Consider the following 8910-nt stretch of genomic DNA (forward strand, 5'->3'; position numbering starts at 1 on the left):
CCAATGGAGTACTACTTAGCTATTAAAAACAATGGATTTATGAAATTCTTGGACAAATGTATGTATCTGGAGGATAGCATCCTTAGTGAGGTAACCCAATCACAAAAGAAGTCGTTAGATATGCACTCACTGATAAGTGGATATTAGCCCAGAAACATAGAACACTCAAGATACAATTTGCAAAACACAAGGAAATCAAGAAGAGGAAAGACCAATGGGTGGCTACTTCATTCCTCCTTAGAATAGGGAATAAAATTCCCATGAAAGGAGTTACAGCGACAAAGTGTGGAGTCAAGACGAAAGGATGGACTATCCAGAGAATACCCTACCTGGCGATCCATCCCATAATCAGCCACCAAACCCAGACACTGTTGCATATGCCAGAAAGATTTTGCTGAAGGGTCTCTGTTATAGCTGTCTCATATGAGGCTATGCCAGTGCCTGGTGGATGCTCACAGTCAGCTATTGGATGGAAGACAGGGTCCCCAGTGGAGAAGCTAGAGAAAGTACCCAAGGAGCTGAAGGGGTCTGCAACCCTATAGGTGGAACAACAATATGAACTTACCAGTACCCCCAGAGCTCATATGTCTAGCTGCATATGTAGCAGTAGATGGCCTAGTCAGCCATCACTTGGAAGGGAGGCTCCATGGTATTGCAAACTTTATTTATATGCGCCAGTACAGGGGAATGCCAGGGCCAAGAAGCAGAAGTGGGGGGGTAAGTGAGCAGGGCAGAGGGGGCGGGTATAGGGAACTTTCAGGATTACATTTGAAATGTATATAAAGAAAATATCTAATAGGAGAGAAAGAAAGAAAGAAAGAAAGAAAGAAAGAAAGAAAGAAAGAAAGAAAGAAAGAAAGAAAGAAAGAAAGAAAGAAAGAAAGAAAGAATTGGTGGTACTGTTGGGGAACTAAGATATATTCTACAGACCTGGACCAATTGATCTGCAAATAGGTGTTCTTAAGGCATAGAGAAATGCAAGGTGGATACACATGTAACCTTCTTCAAATTCCTTGATTTACGAATGTGAAGTTAAAAGTTTGTTACATAGCACTTAAAGGTCTTGATAAAACCCAGAATGCTAGGCCTTACCCCAGAATTTCAGGGCCTCACCCTGATTCAGTTGTCTGACACTGGACAGCTTGTACTTTTAATAAATTCCCAATGATGTTGATGTCCATGTCCCATTACCCACATGTTGTTAATTGCTGTACTAGATTGATATCATTTCCTCATTATTGGAACAAGATAAGAGTTGCTCCTAGATTTTGCTAAAAAGGCAGAGCCACTTACATTTTTATCTCTTCTTGACTAAGAGACCCATAGAATTATAATACAATAATAAATCTCAAATATAGAAGACATTCTTAAATTTCTAGAAGGAAGATGTGTGTGTCATTTATAAAACAGAACATATATTTGTTGGCATACAAAAAATAGGAAATAGCCATAAAATACAATAAAGTATCTGCAGCCTTTTCCCATATGATACTTGAGAATTCCATGACCAGAGTTAGAAGGAATAACAATTTTGCATATTTAATGTGATTATACAGGATGTTTCTACATAAAATACTACTGACATACTGTACCAATTGACTTTCTATAATCTACTATATAACCCACAAAATGTTCCTTTAGTCAGGATAGGTTGTCAGTTAATTCTAACTATAAAATCATAACTAAAGACGACCCGGTCTTTGACTGAAACAGGAACACCGATATGTGACTGAAACAGGAACAGTTGACAGAGATAAGAGGAGAATTGACCTTAGACGTGGCATTAGTTATACAGCAACTCTAATAAACGGTAATAATAATAATAATAAACATCTCATTGGGAATTTTCTTATGATTCCAGGAGCTTCATCCATGATCATCATAGTGGGATACAAATAGGAATAGCATAAATAAAACATAAAGAAAAAGAACATAAAGCTGTAGTTGATGTACTTAGACGTAGAAGAGGATGTAACAGAAGCAGAAAAAAAAAGCTGGTAAGTAAAAGTAGAGAACAAGAAGGAGCTCTTGAGAATAGTAGTTTTAGATTATAAAGCCAAAGAGAACTCTCAGAAAGTGTGTACAAAGTAAAGAAAAGATAAGTAATACAAATGACTAATATCGATCTCAGGAACTATAGAAATAGAATAGAAAATAAAGAGAAATAATCAAAGGTGTATCATAAATACATTTTATAAAGTCAGAGTGGACAAAAAGACATTTCTCAAGTATTGTGGTCATTCGAATGAGAATGGCCTCTATTGGCTTACTTATTTGAATGTTTGATTCTCAGTTCACGGAAGTGTTTGTGAAGGATTCAGAAGTGTTCTTCTTTGAAGAGGTGTGTCACTTGGGATGGGCTTTGAGATTTCCAAGGCTATGTCAGACCATGTCAGTCAGATTCTCTCTTTCTCTACCTGCCTGCTGCTTGTAGATCAGAATGGAAAGCCCTCAGCTACTGGTCCAGTGCCATTCCTACTTGTATTCCACTATGATGGTCATGGATGAAGCCCCTGAAATCACAAGAAAACTCCCAATTATATGTTTATTATTGTTGTTGTTGTTAATTAGAGTTGTTGTAGTCATGGTGACTCTTCAGAGCAATAGAACACTAAGACAAACACTGACAGGATCTAATAATATGAAGTAAATGGACAGATCAAGATAAAATTTGTTAAATAAATTTCAAGACACAACAGATACAGCAGGAAGAGAATTTTGTCTGCAACAACAGCAGCAGAAACATGGAATCTAATTTCTCTCTCAAAATTTTCAAGACAGTGGAAATATGAATGGAGGAGAGAATGTTATGCCTTATCAGGAAGACTAAACTGAATATTACCATAAATTGGAAGGCAGACTATATGTGATAAGTGTTACATAGAGTCGCAAAGACAACTTAAGAAAAATAAAAGAGCTAAATCCATTATGAATCAGAATAAATCCTTACTTTTTAAAGTAAAAAAAAATGTTTCAGGAGAGGAGTTGAAAGTAGAAGGAATTTTTATTTCATTACAAATTCAACATATTAGTGTTTTAATAAGTGCATGCATTACTTTTTAAAAATAAAAAGAACAAATAAAGCACCACTCTTTGACCTGAAAGGTGTTGTAGCTTTAAAACAACATGCACAGTGAACATATTTTTTTTTATTATAAATGTTTCCATTAAAGAATCTTTAGCTTAAATAGCTGCCTGTTCTAGAAAAATGTCTTAAGATTTATGGTGCAGAAGTAGTTGTTCAAACCAGCAACAACAGTCTTTTTCCCAGCTAAATTAACCCCAGCTGCTCAGCAGTATAGGAAATCATGAGTCAAAGAAAGGTACTTTCTTTTCATCCAATACAAAGTGGGCTTGAGTTTTAGTATAATTTTAAGAACTCAAAAATAGAAACACAAATGTAAAACATTCCAATATTTGAGTGTGAGCACATAAAAGGAAGTCATAAGTCAATTAATTTGTTTAAAAATATGGTAGATAAGGGGATTCAAAACCTTAAGATGAATTGTGTATATTCTGATAGATGGAACATATTACTCAGGAGTTAGGATGGCGTTATAATGAACAACCACTATCAGATATTTCATTCTGTTTCAGAAACAAATTTGGTAAATGACAGGTCATTATTACTGAATTTGACTAAATGATATAGAATATTATCCAGCATTCCTTTTCTCAACTCTTCTGGCCACTACATTTCTTGTGCACATATCCTGAAGAAAAACATCCTTACACATTCTTAAAAAATCAATCTTAAAAAAATAAGGTAGAAGGATTGAAATCCCCTCCTTAATAGTTGTCCTTTGACTTCCATATGTGCACTGTGGCACACATGCTCCCATACAATGACAAGAACACATACACAAGAATTAAAAGATAAAAGTAATAAGAATAATAAAGGAATAACTGCTTCAGGTTAACTGTCAAAGCATGTGAGAACTTAAATTCCAACTAAAAGCAATTGAATATCCAAAGTTTCTTCTTGCATATTTTATTCTATTCAAGTCTTTAATTGCTTGTATGGGGACTAATCAGATTATTAGTGTTCTCTAGTTATTTGGATGTCATAATAAGGCAAGTTAGGGTACTGAAAATAGCACTTGATAGTTCTACTAGGAAATATTGGAAATAATTGAATTAAAATCTACATAATAATCCTTCATGAAATACCTTTGAAACATAAAGTTAATGATTAATGCATATAATGATATTACAAAAAATATATAAAATTATTTTCTGGATCTGCATAAGAATTTTGAAGTTATCTACTAATACAAAGAGCAAGTCAGTAACCTCAAAAGTGATCCCAGAATAACAATGATATAAAAATCAATCATGACATTAAATGTGACTAAGAAAAGTCCAAAGCTATATGAAATACAAAATCAAAATGAGGTATAAAATATTAACTTGAGTTTATAAAAAAGAGTACTTGGGTCAGCTAATGTCTAACAATACAGAATGAGAATCACAGGTTATATTTTGGTATTAGGGAGAATAAAACTTAAAAGCCAATCGACTATTAGAGTCAGAGACAAATTTAGTCATTCCAAATCAATTCACAAACATCTACACAAAAGCATTCTACTGATACATGAACAAATGTTTTTCACCATAGAGTAGAGAGTGTCTACTCACGTCTACTCACATTTAACTTTGTACTGACATATATATATATATATATATATATATATATATATATATATATATATATATATATATATATATATATATTAGCTGCCTTCCTGATAGGTGACACTATACCCACAAATCTGCCTCAGAATGGATTTTGCTTTTAGCCTTATCCCTTTGTCTTATCTTAGGAAGTTTGGTCTTTATACTTCCAGAGAAACCCCGACTATGAAAATAAGATGATGTACTAGAATTATGTGATTCAATAATGTACAAAGGAAAGAGAAACAAATTTTATCTTTGGGAGAATGATATATTTTCTTAAGTCTGCATGAAAAATTATAGCAACTATTCAGATATGTAGGTATTAAGTTAGCATTTTAAGATTTGAAAATATATTAAAAGTTGTAGAATAGAGTAACTTTTGGAAAAAATTATACTCTCCAATAATTTCAAGATCAGAGAGAAAGTTTAGTAATGGTAGCTTTGGTGGTTTGAATATGCTTGGCTCGTAAGGGAGTGGTGCTGTTAGGAGGTATGGCCTTGTTCGAGGAATTGACACCATAGGGGCAGGATTTCAGAACATTCTCTTAGCTGCCTTGAAGAGACAGTCTTTTATTTGCCTTTAGAACAAGATATAGAACTCTCAGCTCTATGTCTTCCATGTGTGACATGCCTGCCTGGAAGCCTTCCATGTTCCTGCCTTGATGATAATGGACTGAACCTCTGAACCTGTAAATCAGCCCCAATTAACTGTCCTTCATAATAGTTGTCTTTATCATAGTGTCTCTTCACAGCAATAGAAACCCTAACTAAGATAGACGTTAGTACAAGGACTAGGTATTCCTATGATAGGCCTGACCATGCTTTTGATTGGTGGAATGTGGATTTTGGGACTTTGGAAAACAGTAGAATGCTTTAAGTGGGGCTTAATGCGCTATCCTCATATGAATATGGAAGACATTTATGCTAAGCGTTATTTGAACTGTGGGGACTTGACTCAAGAGTTTTCTTTTTTCCTTTTTTGAATTTTGTATTTTTTATTGGATAATTTATTTACTTACATTTCAAATGTTATCTTCTTTCCCTGTTTCCCCTCCAGGAAATCCCCTATCCCATCTTCCCTCTCCCTGCTTCTTAGAGGGTGCTCTCCCAGCCACACACTCATCCACTCCTGCCTCTTCACCCTGGCATCCCCCTACACTGGCTCATCTAGCCTTCCAAGAACCAAGGGCCTCTCCTCCCATTAATGTCCCACAAGGCTATCCTCTGCTACATATGCAGCTGGAGACATGAGTCCCTCCATGTGTACTTGTTGGCTGGTGGTTTAGTCCCTGGGAGCTCTGGGGAGTCTCGTTGGTTGATATTGTTGTTTTTCATACAGGTTGCAAACCTCTTCAGCTCCTTCAGTACTTTCTCTAACTCCTCCATTGAGGACGCTGAACTCAGTCCAATGGTGGGCTTCGAGTATCTGTCCCTGCATTTGTCAGGCTCAAAGAAGAATGTTACTCTGTGGCATAGAACCTGTTTTGTGGTATTTTGGTGAAGAATGTGGTTGCTTACCCTTGTTTGAGAGTCTGCCTGAGGTGAACAGATTCAAGTTAATTTCATTGACAAAGGAAGTCTTTTAAAAGCCTAGTTTAGACTTTGTTCTGTGGTTCAGTCTTATGAGTGTTTTGATCAAGAGTAGAAAGCTTAGAAAGGAAAAGTACAAAATATATATTTCAAGTAATAAAAAGGCACCAGAAAGTACAATGGAGATAAATCCTATGTTCAAAGAGATAAATAGATGAAGGAAGTGGTGACTTTGGGGCAAGATCCCACCCAAGCTAAACTTATTGTTTATTTGGTTATTGTTTTCATTTGGACTTTCAATCTGGAATGAACTATAACCCAGAAATGGAAGACACAGGCTTTTGATCTGGATCTTGAGAAATTATGGCTATGAAAAGCTTAGACCCAAACATGGTGGTATGTACTTTTAAAGCCCAGAAAGAGGCCACACCTTTCTATCTAAGGTGTCCCTATGGAACAGCCAAACTCTATGCCTATTGTATTGTGGTGAACTTTTGCGAAGCTTATAATCTCTTTGTATTTTCTTCAATCATGAGAGTCCCAAAAGAAGAGCTAATTTTGTTACGTGAATTATCTGGTCAGTAGCTAAAATTTACCTTGGATAACTGAAATGTTTCAGTTTTGGAAGTCTGGATGCCAAATCAATCCAGGGCCATGCCAAGGGCTATGTAGAGGCTATGTGGCTGATGTTGCAGAATGATGAGCCAGAGAACTTCGTCATAGCTACTGGGGAGCTTCATAGCATCAGTGAATTTGTTGAAAAATCATTCGCACATATTGGAAAAACAATTGTGTGGGAAGGAAAGATTAAAAATAAAGTGGTAGATGTAAAGAGACCAGTAAAGTTCATGTGATTGTAAATCTGAAATACTACTGAACAACTGAAGTAGACTTTCTGCAGGGAAACTGCTCCAAGGCTCAGCAGATGGCTCATACTTGGCAGAATTTCTGCTGGAGAAAGGATACAAGGTCCTATGTAATTGTACAGTGATCCAGTTACTTTAATATAGGTCAAATTGAACATTTATATAAAAATCCTCAGGTTCATATTGAAGGAAACATCAAGTTGTACTATGGTTACCTCACAGCACCTGCTTGCTGAAAATCATTGATGAAGTCAAGCCTACAGAGATCTATAATCTTGGAACTCAGAGCCATGTCAAGCTCTCCTCTGACTAGATGAGAACAATCAAGATGTTGATGGAGTTGTCATCTTGAAGCTTCTCGATACAATTAAAACTTGTGACCTTATGAATTCTGTGAAGTTCTACTAGGCCTCAACAAGTATATTTTATGGAAAAGTGCAGGAAATACCCTGGAAAGACACCTTCCTTCTACCTGCCTGGAAGCCAGCCTTCTCCTCTTTGCCTTTGGATCAAGATATAGAACTCTCAGCACCTCCAGTGCCATGCCTGCCTGGATGTTGCTATGCATCTTGCCTTGATGATAATGGACTAAACTCCTGAACCTGTAAGCTATCCCCAATTAAATGTCATCCTTTATAAGAGTTGCCTTGGTCATGGTGTTACTTCACAGCAATGAAAACTCTTTAAGACATCAATTGATGCTGCTTAGCTCGAGCTAAGAAATTAGTGGTGATTAAGAGACAACCATCACTGAGGTGAAATTGGGGAAATGTTTCTTGAGAGCACCATAGAACCTGTTTTACAGAGGTGGCCAAAGTTGTACCTCATACTGCAGCTGGACTTAGTAATATATAGGAAACACCCAAGAGGTACTGGATTTGAAGGCATGAAGGGGTCATGGAAAGAAGCTGAGAAGCTTAGAATTGTGAGATGCAGGAAGAGCCACTGGTGAAGATGCAGCCTCAGTTGCAGTTGGTTGTCCAGGCTTGAAGGGTTCATGCAAAGAAGTTGAAGCTTGCTACCATGAAGAGAACCAATGAGAGACTTTTGGTGAAGCCTGGGTGCAGTGCAAGACTCCAGCAAATTAGAGATGCCAGTACCACGGGCTGACCATTAAGAACAGCAGCAGCTGTGGAGTGGAGTCAGCGAAAGCCTAGAGTGCTACATCGGGCAGAACTGGAGATGTGACACAAGCCCTTTGGAGGAGCCCAGAAGATCATGTGTGGATCCCAGACACTGGAACAAGAAGCTATAAAGTTTAAGTTCCTTTGGATATCCCAATATGTTAGAGATATCAGAGCTGTGGAATACCTGCCAAAGAAAGCTGATAATGTGGAGTGGATCCAGTCCATGAGAATAAAGTTTGTTGCTGCTGCCAGATCTGACAATAACAGTCAACTCGGTTGAAAGGAATTGAAGATCTGAAGAGTGCTTTGGCATCAAACACAGAGACATGGAAGTTGGAGTTTGTCTAACTGGTTTTCTGACTTGTTTTGGTCGTGTATTTTTTCACCATGACATTTTGGAATGGTAATGTATAGCCCTCATGCTGTTGAGGTTATGTGATCTGGATGTTGATTTCTTAAGGGATTACAGTTTAGAGATTGAATGGATCTCAGAAGAGACTTTGAACTTTAGACTTTTTTTTCATGTGATTCATTTATTTATTTTTTTAATTTTTAATATTTTTTATTACATATTTTCCTCAATTACATTTCCAATGCTATTCCAAAAGTCCCCCATACCCCCCCCACTTCCCTACCCACCCATTCCCATTCTTTTGGCCCTGGCATTCCTCTGTATTGGGGCATATAAAGTTTGCAAGTCCAATGGGCCT

At 36.8% G+C, this 8910-nt stretch overlaps 1 pseudogene; it reads left to right on the forward strand.

The window, feature by feature from the left end:
* The first annotated feature begins 6597 nt into the window (after positions 1 to 6597).
* On the forward strand, positions 6598 to 7198 carry LOC110286430 (annotated as a pseudogene).
* Positions 7199 to 8910: the final 1712 nt, after the last annotated feature.

This window comes from Mus caroli, chromosome X (assembly GCF_900094665.2).
Source record: "Mus caroli chromosome X, CAROLI_EIJ_v1.1, whole genome shotgun sequence".
Taxonomy (NCBI): domain Eukaryota; kingdom Metazoa; phylum Chordata; class Mammalia; order Rodentia; family Muridae; genus Mus; species Mus caroli.